We start from the raw sequence: 18,353 nt of genomic DNA on the forward strand, positions 1-18,353 counted from the left end.
AGAGGATTGAGGAGTTTCTCCAAGCAGGAAGTCAGGACCTCCAGCAGCTTGTAGAGAAAAGTGGGAGCAGGTACCACAACATTAAGCCTCAACATTAAGGACAGGGCCCATGGCACTCAGGTATCAGAGCTCCTGGTTCAGGTAGAGGAGATGGTGGCAGGAAACATAGAGAGATTCTACAGCAGTCAGACCTACCAGGAGGCAGAGGACCAGGTTAGAGAGATGGAGGGAAAGATCCAGAGAGAGAGAGAGGAGAGAGGAAACAGAGGGAGGAGAGAGACTTGAGAGAGAGGCTTCAGAAGGAGTTGCAGGACTCTCTGATAAAGATAGAGGGAGTGATCCAGGAACATGAGGGAGATATCAGAACACTCAGTGAAAGAACCAGTGAACTGGAGAGACAGGTGAAAGAAGAGAGGGATGTGGAGAAGAAAAGAGAGCTGGAGAGGGAGCTGAAGAGGGAGTCTGATAGGAGGGAGGAGATGGAGAGAAAGCTGGAGAGATTTAGAGAGAAGAGAGAGAATGAGAGGAGGGAGATGGAGGAGAGACACAGACAGGAGATGGAGAACTATGAAGGAGAAGCAGAAAGAAACCTGATGAAGATAGTCCTGCCTGAGTTACAGAGGAACATCATGATCTCACAGACAAAGATGCAGAGGGAGTTCAGCAGACAGATGGAGGAGAGGAATAGACAGATGAAGGAGAAGGATAGAGAGATGGAGGAGAAGGATAGAGTGATGAAGGAGAAGGATAGAGAGATGAAGGAGAAGGATAGAGAGATGCAGAGGGAGTTCAGCAGACAGATGAAGGAGAAGGATAGAGAGATGGAGGAGAAGAATAGACAGATGAAGGAGAAGGATAGAGAGATGGAGGAGAAGGATAGAGTGATGGAGGAGAAGGATAGAGAGATGGAGGAGAAGGATAGAGAGATGGAGGAGAGGAGAAGTGATGGAGAGAGGAGATGGAGGAGAAGGATAGAGTGATTGTGGAAAGGGATGGAGATATAGAGGGACTGATAGAAAGACTGAGGGAAATGTGTAAATGAGTTATTGTAACTAGCCTGAAGAAGTGCTGGGATACATGGAGAGGTAGAAGAAGAGAGAGGAAGAAGAGAGGGAGAACTGATGAAGATCTGAGGAATGTTTGGGCAGATGGAACCTAGTTCACCATTTCACTGAATTGGCCTGACAACGAGGTTAGAGATGAGATGACTTTTTCATGGAGGGATTGGAGAAGCTAGAGATAATAACATGATATTTATCTGACAATGTAAGAACAACCTGATAGTCTGTCCTGTGATGAGTGTCATGGTGAGATAACAGGTCAGAATACTGATCCTGTCTAGAACAACCTGATAGTCTGTCCTGTGATGAGTGTCATGGTGGGAAAACAGGTCAGAATACTGATCCTGTCTAGAACAACCTGATAGTCTGTCCTGTGATGAGTGTCATGGTGAGATAACAGGTCAGAATACTGATCCTGTCTAGAACAACCTGATAGTCTGTCCTGTGATGAGTGTCATGGTGGGAGAACAGGTCAGAATACTGATCCTGTCTAGAACAACCTGATAGTCTGTCCTGTGATGAGTGTCATGGTGGGAGAACAGTTCAGAATACTGATCCTGTCTAGGTCAAAATCTGTACTTCTGCCCCTGAGCAAGGCAGTTAACCGAATGATCTCCGGGCGCCGAAGACGCGGATGTCGATTATGCCCCCCCCCCCTTCTAGGGAGGGAGGGAGGGAGGTCTGTAAAGATATTGATGAGATTTAACACAGAATTCCAAACCAACGTAGATTATTGACCTTTGCACTGCAGCCTTTTAGAATGGAGAGGGTTGAGGGGGGTCACGAGGTCAGCGGGCGGAGTCAGAGACTGAGAACTCTAAAGATCTGAGTGAGACTTTTACTCAGTGTTTGAGGAGGTCTACTATTGAACAGAGAACCATACTGCATTTACCACACTCTACTTCCTGTTCTTATTCAAATTGTTTCATGTTGAAACTTTATGTAGCCTCCGTGATGGCCGGATCCGTGGTCTGGGCGGGGGTCACGACCTACACTGGAGGTTTTGCGTCCGGAGTCCGCACCTTTGGGGGGGATACTGTCATGCCCTGACCATAGAGAGCCCATGTTTCTCTATGGTGTAGTAGGTCAGGGTGTGACTAGGGGGTATTCTAGTTTAAAATGTCTATGTTGTGTTCTAGTTTATATATTCTATTTTGGTGTTTTGTATGGTTCCCAATTAGAGACAGCTGGTAATCATTGTCGCTAATTGGGGATCATGTTTAAATAACTGTTTTTCTGTTTGTCCTGTCTAGGGTTTTTGTACTGTCTATGGTTTTTGTCCTGTCTAGGGTTTTTGTCCTGTCTAGGGTTTTTGTCCTGTCTAGGGTTTTTGTACTGTCTAGGGTTTTTGTACTGTCTAGGGTTTTTGTCCTGTCTAGGGTTTTTGTCCTGTCTAGGGTTTTTGTACTGTCTAGGGTTTTTGTACTGTCTAGGGTTTTTGTCCTGTCTAGGGTTTTTGTCCTGTCTAGGGTTTTTGTACTGTCTAGGGTTTTTGTACTGTCTAGGGCTTCTAGGGTTTTTGTCCTGTCTAGGGTTTTTGTCCTGTCTAGGGTTTTTGTCCTGTCTAGGGTTTTTGTACTGTCTAGGGTTTCTAGAGTTTTTGTCCTGTCTAGGGTTTTTGTCCTGTCTGGGGTTTTTGTCCTGTCTAGGGTTTTTGTACTGTCTAGGGGTTTTTGTCCTGTCTAGGGGTTTTTGTCCTGTCTAGGGTTTTTGTCCTGTCTAGGGGTTTTTGTCCTGTCTAGGGTTTTTGTCCTGTCTATGATTTTTTGTCCTGTCTAGGGTTTTTGTATGTTTATGGGGTTGTGTACTAGTCTAGGTGTTTTGTATGTCTATGGTTGCCTAGATTGGTTCTCAATTAGAGGCAGCTGTTTATCGTTGTCTCTGACTGGGAACCATATTTAAGAAGCCATATTCCGTGGGTAATCTGTGGGTGATTGTCTATGTGATGTTGCATGTTTGCACTCAGTGTTGTTAGTGGTCATGTTGTTGGTTTGTTTAGTGTACTTCGTGTTCATTCGTCTTACATTAAAAATATATCTTCACATCACGCTGTGCTTTGGTCTCCTCACTACGACGATGGTGACAACAGACCAGACTCCACATGGTTTCTAACCCCAGACTCTGAAGTGATTGTACAGACATGTGGAATATAAATGAGGTCATTGAGACCGAGACTAAAAGTCAACATTGTCACTACTTTTGGTGTTCTGTTATTATTTGGAGTGGGTGAGATATTTGTCTATTGTATTGTTGACCAGGATTAGCGTGGGTCAAGACACTGGAATTCCTGAAACCATAAATAATATATAATAATTGTTTGTGAAGTTTCTTCTGATGAAAGTTATAAATGTTCATTTAAAGGCAGTTGTCTTCAGAACATCAATGAATCATATTCTTGATTTCCTGTCTGACTCCCTGTCACACACACAGTCTATTCAGGACAGGGGGGTTGTGTGTGTTGAATGCTGGGGTTTGTGTGATGACATTATACACAGGCATGTCTAAGTCTAACACTGGCTCTCAGACAGGAAGTGGCAGCCACACCTTAACAATAATACATGCTTTTTATACAGAGCTTTTCACTGAGGCTCACTGCACTTTACATGGAATGGTAACCTACTACATTCAACATCAACTAACCACTCTAACTAACCTCTCTAACTAACCTCTCTAACTAACCACTCTAACTAACCTCTCTAACTAACCTCTCTAACTAACCTCTCTAACTAACCTCTCTAACTAACTAACTCTCTCTCTGGCCCTGAGAGCTCTCTCCATCTCCACCAGGACTCTGAAAAGAGACATTCTGTCCTGACGGCATTGGATTTAAATAGAGTCCCCATAGTGCCAGAATGATGTTTCTATGTACTGTAGTTGAATGTTAGCTCGGGTACCTGACTTTCTGCTTTCAGTAATGCTATTTAGATGTAGTTTTCCAACAACAATCTGGCTAAAAGCCCATCTTCTGGCTCACAGGTTTGGTTCAGACAGTCATGTTTTCAGCGCTCTGTAACGTTCTGATCTGTCAAGCAGAGTTTGTGCAAAGCAAAGTTTCAGCTATAAATTCAGCCACCAAGTGGAGCATCTTGTAAAACTCCTCTAATGTGTTTATTCTAACCAATCAGAATCAGACCTTACAGAGGAAACACAGAGAGCTGTCTGAGACCTGGGGTCTGCTCTGCTCTCTACTACACTATGCCCCTTACCCTGCTCACACACGCACACACACACACTTTCTCTATTTTGTTCTCTCTATATCTCACTCACTCACACTCACCCACACTCACCCACAGAGAGAGGAGAGGGAGCAGAGTTCATAGTGCCCACCAATACTCCAAACACACACACAACTCCTGAATACTCCAAACACACACACCACTAAAACACAACTCCTGAATACTCCAAACACACACACACCAAATCGCAACTCCTGAATACTCCAAACACACACACCACTAAAACAGATAACATGTTATCAGCGACAGGAACACCAATAGAAATGGTCTGGAGGTAGAGGCATTATTAGAAGCATGTCAGTTACCCAGTAAATGAACAGTGGTGAAATGTGATCCTCATACTAGTCGTACAGATCAAATCTCCATAGATAATCATAAAGCAGAGGGAATGGCTGAGGTGGCTGCCTTGGTGAGAGAAAGTGTTAGAGAACCACATGTAAATATTGCGGATTCCGGAGGAGAAATTGGCTAAATTTGCCACAGGAAAACATATTTTGGGTTGAAAATTCTAGGAGAAATGACAGAGGAATGGATACTAAAGGTAATACATTTATATTATATGACACAACACTCTCAGAAGGCCTTGGGGGGTTTTCAAATCATGAGACATTTTATGTGGTTTTATTTTGAAATAAATGTAGATTTTATGTCGTCTTATTCTGGAATAGGATTCTTGAATGGAAGGGTGGAGGGGTCACAAGGAATTAGTATAGGTGTTACCTAACCTAAAATGAACTGGGGTCACGAGGAATTAGTATAGGTGTTACCTAACCTAAAATGAACTGGGGTCACGAGGAATTAGTATAGGTGTTACCTAACCTAAAATGAACTGGGGTCACGAGGAATTAGTATAGGTGTTACCTAACCTAAAATGAACTGGGGTCACAAGGAATTAGTATAGGTGTTACCAAACCTAAAATGAACTGGGGTCACAAGGAATTAGTATAGGTGTTACCTAACCTAAAATGAACTGGGGTCACGAGGAATTAGTATAGGTGTTACCTAACCTAAAATGAACTGGGGTCACAAAGAATTAGTATAGGTGTTACCTAACCCAAAATGAACTGGGGTCATGAGAAATTAGTATAGGTGTTACCAAACCCAAAATGAACTGGGGTCACAAGGAATTAGTATAGGTGTTACCAAACCTAAAATGAACTGGGGTCACGAGGAATTAGTATTGGTGTTACCTAACCTAAAATGAACTGGGGTCACGAGGAATTAGTACAGGTGTTACCTAACCTAAAATGAACTGGGGTCATGAGGAATTAGTATAGGTGTTACCAAACCTAAAATGAACTGGGGTCACGAGGAATTTGAATAGGTGTTACCTAACCTAAAAGGAACTGGGGTCACAAGGAATTAGTATAGGTGTTACCTAACCTAAAATGAACTGGGGTCACGAGGAATTAGTACAGGTGTTACCTAACCCTTAATGAACTGGGGTCACGAGGAATTAGTACAGGTGTTACCTAACCTAAAATGAACTGGGGTCACAAGGAATTAGTATAGGTGTTACCTAACCCTTAATGAACTGGGGTCACAAGGAATTAGTATAGGTGTTACCTAACCTAAAATGAACTGGGGTCACAAGGAATTAGTATAGGTGTTACCAAACCTAAAATTAACTGGGGTCACAAGGAATTAGTATAGGTGTTACCTAACCTAAAATGAACTGGGGTCATGAGGAATTTGAATAGTGGTTACCAAACCTAAAATGAACTGGGGTCATGAGGAATTTGTATAGTGGTTACCAAACCTAAAATGAACTTTAATTTTTTTTATGTGGTGTGGTGGTTATGGAGAATCATGGGGAAAAGGAGACCTGTGAATCGTTAGACTCGGTGGAGAGATCATGTCGTTAACTAGGTTAACTTCTAATGGATTGTGATATATGCATTGTGATATACTGTATTGTGATAAATGGATTGTGATATATGTATTGTGATATATGTATTGTGATATACTGTATTGTGATATACTGTATTGTGATATATGGATTGTGATATATGTATTGTGATATATGTATTGTGATATACTGTATTGTGATATACTGTATTGTGATATATGTATTGTGATATACTGTATTGTGATATATGTATTGTGATATATGTATTGTGATATATGTATTGTGATATATGTATTGTGATATACTGTATTGTGATATATGTATTGGGATATATGTATTGTGATATATGGATTGTGATATATGTATTGTGATATACTGTATTGTGATATATGTATTGTGATATATGTATTGTGATATATGTATTGTGATATACTGTATTGTGATATATGTATTGTGATATACTGTATTGTGATATATGGATTGTGATATATGTATTGTGATATACTGTATTGTGATATACTGTATTGTGATATATGTATTGTGATATACTGTATTGTGATATATGTATTGGGATATATGTATTGTGATATATGGATTGTGATATATGTATTGTGATATACTGTATTGTGATATATGGATTGTGATATATGTATTGTGATATACTGTATTGTGATATACTGTATTGTGATATATGTATTGTGATATACTGTATTGTGATATATGTATTGTGATATACTGTATTGTGATATATGTATTGGGATATATGTATTGTGATATATGTATTGTGATATATGTATTGTGATATATGTATTGTGATATACTGTATGTTTTGCTGATTTCACTTTGAGTTGTTGTTTTGATCCACATTTCACCAGATTGGGATCCTGGAGTGGGAATTCTGTGAGGGGTTCGGGTGCTAACTTCATGATCTAGTAACTCTTCCTAGAGGTCACCAGTAGAATAAGGGGATATGGACTCATTTAGAAAAAGGTTTTAGCAGGAACATTATGTTATGCTTTTTGACATTTGTCTTCGAGATGTTACTAAGAAAAGGTTAAGGTTATAATTCGTCATATAGTCAATGTTTGTCTGAATTTCCTGAAACAGAAATGTAATGAACTTAACTGTTGTTGTGATCTGTGTTTTGTTGAGGTTATCATGGAAGGTGACGTCAGATCGTGTCTTCATGCATGGTAGGAATAATTTGACCATAGACAGTGTGTGTAAACATCAAAACCCTCCCTCACTGGCTGAAGAAAGAGCGACAAAGGCGCTCAATGAGAGACGGTGACTTTTACCACTTCTATCTGAGTCCATAAACCAGGAACAGAGTGCTGAGAGTCCGCGTGGAGTGAGTGTGATGAGACAGAAAAAGTTCAGGTGAGATCTGTCTGAGTCCATAAACCAGGAACAGAGTGCTGAGAGTCCATGTGGAGTGAGTGTGGAGAGACAGAACAAGTTCAGGTGAGAGACTTGTGTACGTGGGAGAAACCGAAGTATCTCCTTGGATATTAAAATCGGGACATTATCAAGAGCCATGAAATGTGACAGGCAAAAGTGACATGTGCCGTTGGGAAAATGACCTGTAAACGATATCTGAAGAAGACAGGCTGGAATGATAAGTGCCGGGTGAAGGAAAGGGGGGGGTGGTATACACCCTGCTAACTATTTAAACTAACATGGACAAGGGGGGGCTGTAATGAGAAGAGTTATGACCGACAATAAAAGGTGGTTTATAAATGTATGTTCTATCAGGGATGATGTGGGCCAAGTTGATAATATAAATGTATGTTCTAACAGGGATGATGTGGGCCAAGTTGATATTATAAATGTATGTTCTAACAGGGATGATGATGGGCCAAGTTGATAATATAAATGTATGTTCTATCAGGGATGATGTGGGCCTAACAGGGATGATGTGGGCCAAGTTGATATTATAAATGTATGTTCTAACAGGGATGATGTGGGCCAAGTTGATATTATAAATGTATGTTCTAACAGGGATGATGTGGGCTGATAATATAAATGTATGTTCTAACAGGGATGATGTGGGCCAAGTTGATATTATAAATGTATGTTCTAACAGGGATGATGTGGGCCAAGTTGATAATATAAATGTTCTAACAGGGATGATGTCCAAGTTGAACAGGGATGATGTGGCCAAAGTTGATAATATAAATGTTCTAACAGGGATGATGGGCCAAGTTGATAATATAAATGTATGTTCTATCAGGATGATGTGGGCCAATTGATTATAAATAACAGGGATGATGTGGGCCAAGTTGATAATATAAATGTTCTAACAGGGATGATGTGGGCCAAGTTGATAATATAAATGTATGTTCTATCAGGGATGATGTGGGCCAAGTTGATAATATAAATGTTCTAACAGGGATGATGTGGGCCAAGTTGATAATATAAATGTTCTAACAGGGATGATGTGGGCCAAGTTGATAATATAAATGTATGTTCTATCAGGGATGATGTGTGCCAAGTTGATAATATAAATGTATGTTCTATCAGGGATGATGTGTGCCAAGTTGATAATATAAATGTATGTTCTATCAGGGATGATGTGGGCCAAGTTGATAATATAAATGTATGTTCTATGATGTCTTGATAATATAAATGTATGTTCTATGGGATGATGTGCCAAGTTGATAATATAAATGTTCTAACAGGGATGATGTGGGCCAAGTTGATAATATAAATGTATGTTCTATCAGGGATGATGTGGGCCAAGTTGATAATATAAATGTATGTTCTAACAGGGATGATGTGGGCCAAGTTGATAATATAAATGTAGGTTCTATCAGGGATGATGTGGGCCAAGTTGATAATATAAATGTATGTTCTAACAGGGATGATGTGGGCCAAGTTGATAATATAAATGTTCTAACAGGGATGATGTGGGCCAAGTTGATAATATAAATGTATGTTCTATCAGGGATGATGTGGGCCAAGTTGATAATATAAATGTTCTATCAGGGATGATAATGTGGGCCAAGTTGATAATATAAATGTTCTATCAGGGATGATGTGGGCCAAGTTGATAATATAAATGTTCATGTTCTATCAGGGATAATATAAACGATAAATGGATGATGATAAGTTGATAATATAAATGTTCTATCAGGGATGATGTGGGCCAAGTTGATAATATAAATGTTCTATCAGGGATGATGTGCCAAGTTGATAATATAAATGTATGTTCTAACAGGGATGATGTGGGCCAAGTTGATAATATAAATGTTCTAACAGGGATGATGTGTGCCAAGTTGATAATATAAATGTATGTTCTATCAGGGATGATGTGGGCCAAGTTGATAATATAAATGTATGTTCTATCAGGGATGATGTGGGCCAAGTTGATAATATAAATGTTCTAACAGGGATGATGTGGGCCAAGTTGATAATATAAATGTATGTTCTATCAGGGATGATGTGGGCCAAGTTGATAATATAAATGTTCTAACAGGGATGATGTGGGCCAAGTTGATAATATAAATGTTCTAACAGGGATGATCTTGATAATATAAATGTATGTTCTATCAGGATGATGTGCCAAGTTGATAATATAAATGTATGTTCTATCAGGGATGATGTGTGCCAAGTTGATAATATAAATGTATGTTCTATCAGGGATGATGGCCAAGTTGATAATATAAATGTTCTATCAGGATGATGTGGGCCAAGTTGATAATATAAATGTATGTTCTAACAGGGATGATGTGGGCCAAGTTGATAATATAAATGTATGTTCTAACAGGGATGATGTGGGCCAAGTTGATAATATAAATGTAACAGGGATGTTCTATAATATAAATGTATGTTCAGGGATGATGTGGGCCAAGTTGATAATATAAATGTATGTTCTAACAGGGATGATGTGGGCCAAGTTGATAATATAAATGTAGGTTCTATCAGGGATGATGTGAGTCAAGTTGATAATATAAATGTATGTTCTAACAGGGATGATGTGGGCCAAGTTGATAATATAAATGTTCTAACAGGGATGATGTGGGCCAAGTTGATAATATAAATGTATGTTCTATCAGGGATGATGTGGGCCAAGTTGATAATATAAATGTTCTATCAGGGATGATGTGGGCCAAGTTGATAATATAAATGTTCTATCAGGGATGATGTGGGCCAAGTTGATAATATAAATGTTCTATCAGGGATGATGTGGGCCAAGTTGATAATATAAATGTATGTTCTATCAGGGATGATGTGGGCCAAGTTGATAATATAAATGTTCTATCAGGGATGATGTGGGCCAAGTTGATAATATAAATGTATGTTCTAACAGGGATGATGTGGGCCAAGTTGATAATATAAATGTTCTAACAGGGATGATGTGTGCCAAGTTGATAATATAAATGTATGTTCTATCAGGGATGATGTGGGCCAAGTTGATAATATAAATGTATGTTCTATCAGGGATGATGTGGGCCAAGTTGATAATATAAATGTTCTATCAGGGATGATGTGAGTCAAGTTGATAATATAAATGTATGTTCTAACAGGGATGATGTGAGTCAAGTTGATAATATAAATGTATGTTCTAACAGGGATGATGTGGGCCAAGTTGATAAGCTGGAATTTGAGCCTCCGTCTCAGAGTAAGCATTGAGTTCAGTCACTCTACATTCGGGTTGGATCATTTATCAAATGTTTTAGTTGTGATTGGGATGCAGCGAGAGAGAACTGCTGAAGCACGATGAGGGGTGGGGGTCCCTGATCACATTAATGTGGCAGAGAGAGAACTGCTGAAGCACGATGAGGGGTGGGGGTCCCTGATAACATTAATGTGGCAGAGAGAGAACTGCTGAAGCACGATGAGGGGTGGGGGTCCCTGATCACATTAATGTGGCAGAGAGAGAACTGCTGAAGCACGATGAGGGGTGGGGGCCCTGGATAACATTAATGTGGCAGAGAGAGAACTGCTGAAGCACGATGAGGGTGGGGGCCCTGATAACATTAATGTGGCAGAGAGAGAACTGCTGAAGCACGATGAGGGGTGGGGTCCCTGATAACATTAATGTGGCCGAGGAGAGTCTCCAGAAACGTATCTCTAAGTGTCGTCCCAGCATTGGTTTGAGAGACACAGATTAAGATCGTAGTGTCTCTCCTTGGGGGCATAGTTCTCACATGAAGTGAAGTCCAGCTGCATAACGGGTGAGTGAAGACACCATGACACAGGAAGCAGAGCGAGAGAGAGACTACAGTCCACTGTAAGACATACAGATGGGTTGGGGCTGGGAACTACTATCAACATCATAGTTGGTTTGGGGTTTAGCTGCTTTATGGGTTAATGCATCATATGATAGAGATAGAGGGGTCATTGTACTGTGAACAACATGTTGAAGGTATTGATGTGAAAGCAGATACAGTGCTGAGTTCCCTCAAGAGGATGTCATGTGGGTTATGGATACGCCCTGCATATCAGGTGACGTGCCAATCAGGGTTAGGGATACGCCCTTGCATATCAGCTGACGTGCCAATCAGGGTTAGGATACGCACTTGCATATCAGCTGACGTGCCAATCAGGTTAGGATACGCACTTGCATATCAGCTGACGTGCCAATCAGGGTTAGGATACGCCCTAGCATATCAGGTGACGTGCCAATCAGGGTTAGGGATACGCCCTAGCATATCAGGTGACGTGCCAATCAGGGTTAGGGATACGCCCTAGCATATCAGGTGACGTGCCAATCAGGGTTAGGGATACGCCCTAGCATATCAACTGACGTGCCAATCAGGTTAAATGGAGGAGATGGGAACAAAGAGAAAGTGACAAGACTTGGGAACACCTCTCGAACCTGGGGCCTAAAGGGAAGACTGGGCGTAAGCATGAGGAAGCTTTTTAGAGCTTTCATTTTTGTGGAACCCAGCAGGAAAGTATCCTGGAGGCATAGAGTCAGGTGAAGAGAGAGTGGGACTTGTCATGGTCTCAGACTTTGGTTTTCATGCATATATAATTATGCATCGCTTATCACATTGTTAATACTGTTATGTTGTATGTCTTTTTGTTGCTTTCCAAGTCTTGTGCAGTTCACTCTCTTAGGAACCAGAAGGGGAAAGTGGAGAGACTAAAAGCTGCTCCAGCTACCATTGAAGGAGACAGCAGATTCAGCTGGAATGGCATTTTGTTGTGTGATCAACATTCAGAGGCCATAAGTCTCTGAATCTGTACACCTCACGGTGACTGTCTGTTCCTTGTTTCTTCATTTGTTAGTTTTTATTCATGTTTTATTATCATTGTTTCTACATTTATTAGTAATTTCCAAGTTTATAGGAATTGAACATTAGGATGCTGTTGTTCAAGACGAGGGACTTGTTGATTCGACAGTTTGAACAGTGAGATATTAAAGACATGACAGATTAGACACATAGTATATTAAGGAGTAAAAGAGACTGGGTCTCTGTAGAAAGACAGATAGCTGTGGAATGTGTTGGGGGACGAGAGGAGAGAAAAAGTGTGAAACAGGGGAGACAGGTGGACAGCTGTGGATTAGGTGAAGGAGGGGTTGAGGTCAGGAGGTGAGGACAGCGATGTGTTGATACAGGGAGACAGATGGACATCTGTGGATTAGGTGAAGGAGGGGTTGAGGTCAGGAGGTGAGGACAGCAACGTGTTGATACAGGGGAGACAGATGGACATCTGTGGATTAGGTGAAGGAGGGTTGAGGTCAGGAGGTGAGGACAGCAACGTGTTGATACAGGGGAGACAGATGGACATCTGTGGATTAGGTGAAGGAGGGTTGAGGTCAGGAGGTGAGGACAGCAACGTGTTGATACAGGGGAGACAGATGGACATCTGTGGATTAGGTGAAGGAGGGGTTGAGGTCAGGAGGTGAGGACAGCAACGTGTTGATACAGGGGAGACAGATGGACATCTGTGGATTAGGTGAAGGAGGGGTTGAGGTCAGGAGGTGAGGACAGCAACGTGTTGATACAGGGGAGACAGATGGACATCTGTGGATTAGGTGAAGGAGGGGTTGAGGTCAGGAGGTGAGGACAGGTCATCTGAAGGGAGGAATAAAGGTTTGGTTTCCTGTTTCCCTTTTTTCTCTCTTCCTGTAGAACCATAAAATGAAAGGATTGAAGAGAAGGAGGAGTGTCTTAATAAGTGGGATATAAATATCTGGATGGGACAAATGTTGTGTTGTCTGAATTACAGCTGTACAGAACCTCTGGGAAGAATTCAACTTGGTTAAAGCTTCTCTAGTGTCTGTGGGTTATTTACTCTGAAAAATAAGAACCTACCAATACATACATTCATCATTTCAGATGAACTAATTCACTTTTTATTGGAATCATATTTTAATAGAATCCATTGGTGTCACATTGGTATCACATTGGTATCACATTGGTATCACATTGGTATTACATTGGTATCACATTGGTATCACATTGGTATCACATTGGTATTACATTGGTATCACATTGGTGTCACATTGGTATCACATTGGTGTCACATTGGTATCACATTGGTGTCACATTGGTATCACATTGGTATCACATTGGTATCACATTGGTATCACATTGGTATTACATTGGTATCACATTGGTGTCACATTGGTATCACATTGGTGTCACATTGGTATCACATTGGTATCACATTGGTATTACATTGGTATTACATTGGTATCACATTGGTATCACATTGGTATTACATTGGTATCACATTGGCATCACATTGGTATCACATTGGTATCACATTGGTATCACATTGGTATCACATTGGCATCACATTGGTATCACATTGGTATCACATTGGCATCACATTGGTATCACATTGGTATCACATTGGTGTCACATTGGTGTCACATTGGTATCACATTGGTATCACATTGGTATCACATTGGTATTACATTGGTATCACATTGGTATCACATTGGTATCACATTGGTATCACATTGGCATTACATTGGTATCACATTGGTATCACATTGGTATCACATTGGTATCACATTGGTATTACATTGGTATCACATTGGTATCACATTGGCATTACATTGGTATCACATTGGTATCACATTGGTATTACATTGGTGTCACATTGGTATCACATTGGTATCACATTGGTATTACATTGGTATCACATTGGCATCACATTGGTATTACATTGGTATTACATTGGTATTACATTGGTATCACATTGGTATCACATTGGTATTACATTGGTGTCACATTGGCATCACATTGGTATCACATTGGTATCACATTGGTATCACATTGGTATTACATTGGTGTCACATTGGTATCACATTGGTATCACATTGGTATCACATTGGTATTACATTGGTGTCACATTGGTATCACATTGGTATCACATTGGTATTACATTGGTATCACATTGGCATCACATTGGTATTACATTGGTATTACATTGGTATCACATTGGTATCACATTGGTATTACATTGGTATCACATTGGTATCACATTGGTGTCACATTGGTATTACATTGGTATTACATTGGTATCACATTTCCATTTAGCTCCAACTTGATACATTCCTGTTCCAATTCACTCAATGGTGGTTGAGATGGGAAGTTCTGCACTTCTCTTCTTCTTGTTGGTACTGTAGAAAGAGATGGTCTGTGTTAAAGTCAACAGAAGTGTGTGTGTGTGTGTGTGTGTGTGTGTGTGTGTGTGTGTGTGTGTGTGTGGTGTGTGTGTCTGTGTGTGTGTGTGTGTGTGTGTGTGTGTGTGTGTGTGTGCGTGTGTGTGTGTGTGTTGTATTTACCTTTGTAACTTGACAATGACTTTGTTGATCCATCGTGCATCTGGAGTCACACAGACGGTGGCTTTGTCCTTCTTGGTAACGCTGATGAATGAATGGAGGGATATATATTACAGCGTCGCCATGGTTACATATAATACACTGCAGAATGTTAGAGGAAATCGTAGTTAAAAGATGAATAATTATGTATACATTATTGATATTCTAATACTATTATGTTATGATATGAAAAGTAAAAGTTATTGGTTAAGCTGTTACTGAAAATGTAAGCAGAACTAATTTGATTGTCTGTGCCTCTTGGGAAGGTCAAGGGGGAGAAAAAGCTTTTCAGACAAGATAAGAATGTTTGGGTTTTGTTCCATTGGTGAGAAAAGTATATCTTCTAGACAGGTTGTAATGTCTGGTTTATGAGGGGAGTAGAAAGCATCTCCGGACCTAAACAAAAAAACAACGGGGCTATCGTGGGAAACTGATGATGTCATTTTGAGTTTATAACCTGTGGAAATCTGTGTATGTAGTTAGTACTCTCTGGAATTAAACGCTCTTTAACCTGGCTTTTAAGACTGGTCTCGATCTACTTCATGCATAATTAATGAACTTACAATTCATTAATGAATTAGAAATGAGTGCTAATTGGAATTTAGAATTCCTCTATCAATTTGGTCCTTCGAGCCGGATCTAAAGAACTCTACCTGTTATCTGAAGGTAATACGCTGAAAATCGTGCACGGACGAGTTTTTGACTCGTTTTACTAAAGACCTGACCTCTGAATTGAGGTTAAAATTTAAACAGGCCTGCGTATTATCACGGAGGACAGGAAGGGTGACTAGATACAACGAACAGTGCTTTTCCCAGTCAGCAGCAGGTAAAGTAGCCTTTATTCTCGAATTTGGAGGGATTATTTCGGATATTTATTGATTAAAATGTTATGAAGGAGTTGAATTTGATCAATAATAGGTGCTTGAATATTCCGAACAAATAAAATGGGTTTCTACCGGGGTATTAACCAGGATATCGATAAAAGGAAGCAGGGTCCGAAATTGACCCTGAGGTAAGGTGCACTACCACCAAATAAACTAGAGCTTAATACGGCCTGGTTTTGCAAGCCAAGGATTATTAAGGAGTGATATAGTACGCATTGGAGAATTAGGACGCTTGTTCCGTACAAATAGGATGGCCAATGATTCAATAAACATACCTAAATAAAGTTTTTACCTAATAGTCTATCTGTATATGGGAAGCTGACTGCGGAATGTAGCAGATAGATATGTTAAAACAAGTGAGGATAAATTAGGCTTGGTGAGAAGGCAGGGTAATTCTAGGCGAACAGAATAAATGAACCTGTACAATGCTGAAAGAAATTAATATCAAATGATAAGTGATTAGTCTAGATTAGTGAGATTCGAGACATTAACGATTGAAAGTCCCAAAAAGAATATCCTATGGGTGAAATGTTATTGTCTTATAACTTTGGGGAGAGAGCAGCTTTAAATGACCAAATTGAAAAAGGTCTGCAAATTATACACATGAAACAACTGTTAGAACTGTTTGTTTTAGTGCAAGGGTATTTTAAAGAGGCACGCTCACATATGGAACCTTATGAGATGTTATTTTTATGGGTTTGAATTATACAGGTGACTATTTCTATTCAAAAGATAAAGGGTTCTTTATGCCTAATATGGTATGACCTTTTGACCTTATCATGACTGGCTCCCAAGGTCTGATCAGCCTCGGGGGAGAGTCATTTGTATAATGAATGGGTGTCATATTGAGTTACTAGTTTTAAGGTAAATTCATTAGAAATGAAGCAGTTTTGGTTGAGGGTTTAGAATTACTGTTTGAACCGCAAATGAGAAAGTGGTTCAGGATTCTGTCTTATAACATTAGCTGTGAAGTTTTTTGAATGGGCTATTAGGGATTTGGTATTGTAACAGAGAGAAAGTCATATTTATCATTGAGAATAAATAGGGGAAGATAACATATTTTGAGCCAACAGGGCAGGGAAGAAATTGAGATATTTTTGTTTGGTTTTAACACTCGGTTACAGGAGTGTCAAAAGACGGGGACATTACCTGTGAAATGGGGGAGGGTGTCCGTATGATAACCAACTTGGGACAGTTTTGGGACTGGAGAAGAGGATATCCTTATAGCATAGGGGATCCTACAAAGGTGGATAGGCTTTCCATGATATGGGGGAAACCTGGGAGCACTGTTGAACTTTGTAAAGGTGATGAAATCCTACTAACCATCAAAACTATTAAGCTCTCTGATGCAGGCACTTACACCCTCGGACTACAAGGACGAGGACAGACATGATGGGTGTTTTAAGAAGTCTGTTACAGATGTGGTGAAGGCTTCAGGCATGATGCCTTTGCTTGATGCTCCAGTTGGAGAGGCTGAGGTGAAGCATGCTTTCAGGGAGGATAAGACTGACTGAGGATGACCCATGTATGTTTGTTCTCCCTGTCGTGAAGGGTGGCATGGTGTCCACCTGGTGCTGGATAAGAATAGCTGAGAGGACCAGATGGGTTATAAGAATGCTTTGTTCTGCTTTACTCTGTTTTTACAGGACCAAAGTTTTATTCCACACTTTGCAACACATTAAATCCATGTTATTGTCAGATAGAGGACTGAGGGTCCCCAAGGAGAGGGCTTGTTAGTGTAGGAAGGATTTTTAATATGGTTGGCATTTATTAGACCTTGATTGATTATTATGAGTTTTTTGAATGGTGTTGCATTTAGCAGGAATGTAGAACATCTGTGATGATTTAGGATTATTGTTAGGATTAATATAGATGGATTGAGGAAATGTGGGGAATTCGGAGAAAAGCCGCTCATAGACATGTTTTTTTCTAAGAGGGTCCATGGGTTTGGATAGAGCCAAACAGTGAGAATAGGTAGTTCAAATTTGGAAAACATGAGAAAGATAACAGTACAGACAGATAGGGGAAAAGGCTGACATAAGAGCCCTCCCCCGCCTTGCAGAGACCTTGAAGGTTGGAGAGAAGAGAGGAGTGGTTTTGGAAGGAGAGTTGGACATGTGGAAAATGAAAGGACACTCTAAATGGAATGTCAGACATAAGGATGGTATACTAAATCTTACCTAAGTCATTGTTTAAATTAAGGCAAGGTTGTTACCTGGGCAGAGCCAGGTAACAAAGGGGAAGGTAAATGGTGTTCTAGAATAGGATAAAAAAATAAAAAAGCTAATAAACAGAACGAATAAGAAACTGTTTTATTAACCAAATCTGTATGTCCAAGATTTTATACACTACAGGAGAACTACAGGTGAAGTCACTCAATCCAGTCCCATACCAAGGCCTCCTGGTGACAGCTAGCTGAAAGAGCTACCCAGATTCATATCGCACGGCGGGGGTAAGACATTTTCACTATCGAACAATAAACAGTGTTCGGGAGAAGAACTGGAATTAACAGAATTCCGGGGGCCATCTCTC

General features: G+C 40.2%; 1 long non-coding RNA gene across 1 annotated transcript; it reads left to right on the top strand.

Moving 5' to 3' along the window:
• The first annotated feature begins 780 nt into the window (after nucleotides 1-780).
• Nucleotides 781-3,257, top strand: LOC135565253 (uncharacterized). The gene is made up of 2 exons (XR_010461420.1): nucleotides 781-881; nucleotides 956-3,257. It is a non-coding gene; the product is annotated as an uncharacterized LOC135565253 (long non-coding RNA).
• Nucleotides 3,258-18,353: the final 15,096 nt, after the last annotated feature.

This window comes from Oncorhynchus nerka, linkage group LG27, assembly GCF_034236695.1.
Source record: "Oncorhynchus nerka isolate Pitt River linkage group LG27, Oner_Uvic_2.0, whole genome shotgun sequence".
Taxonomy (NCBI): domain Eukaryota; kingdom Metazoa; phylum Chordata; class Actinopteri; order Salmoniformes; family Salmonidae; genus Oncorhynchus; species Oncorhynchus nerka.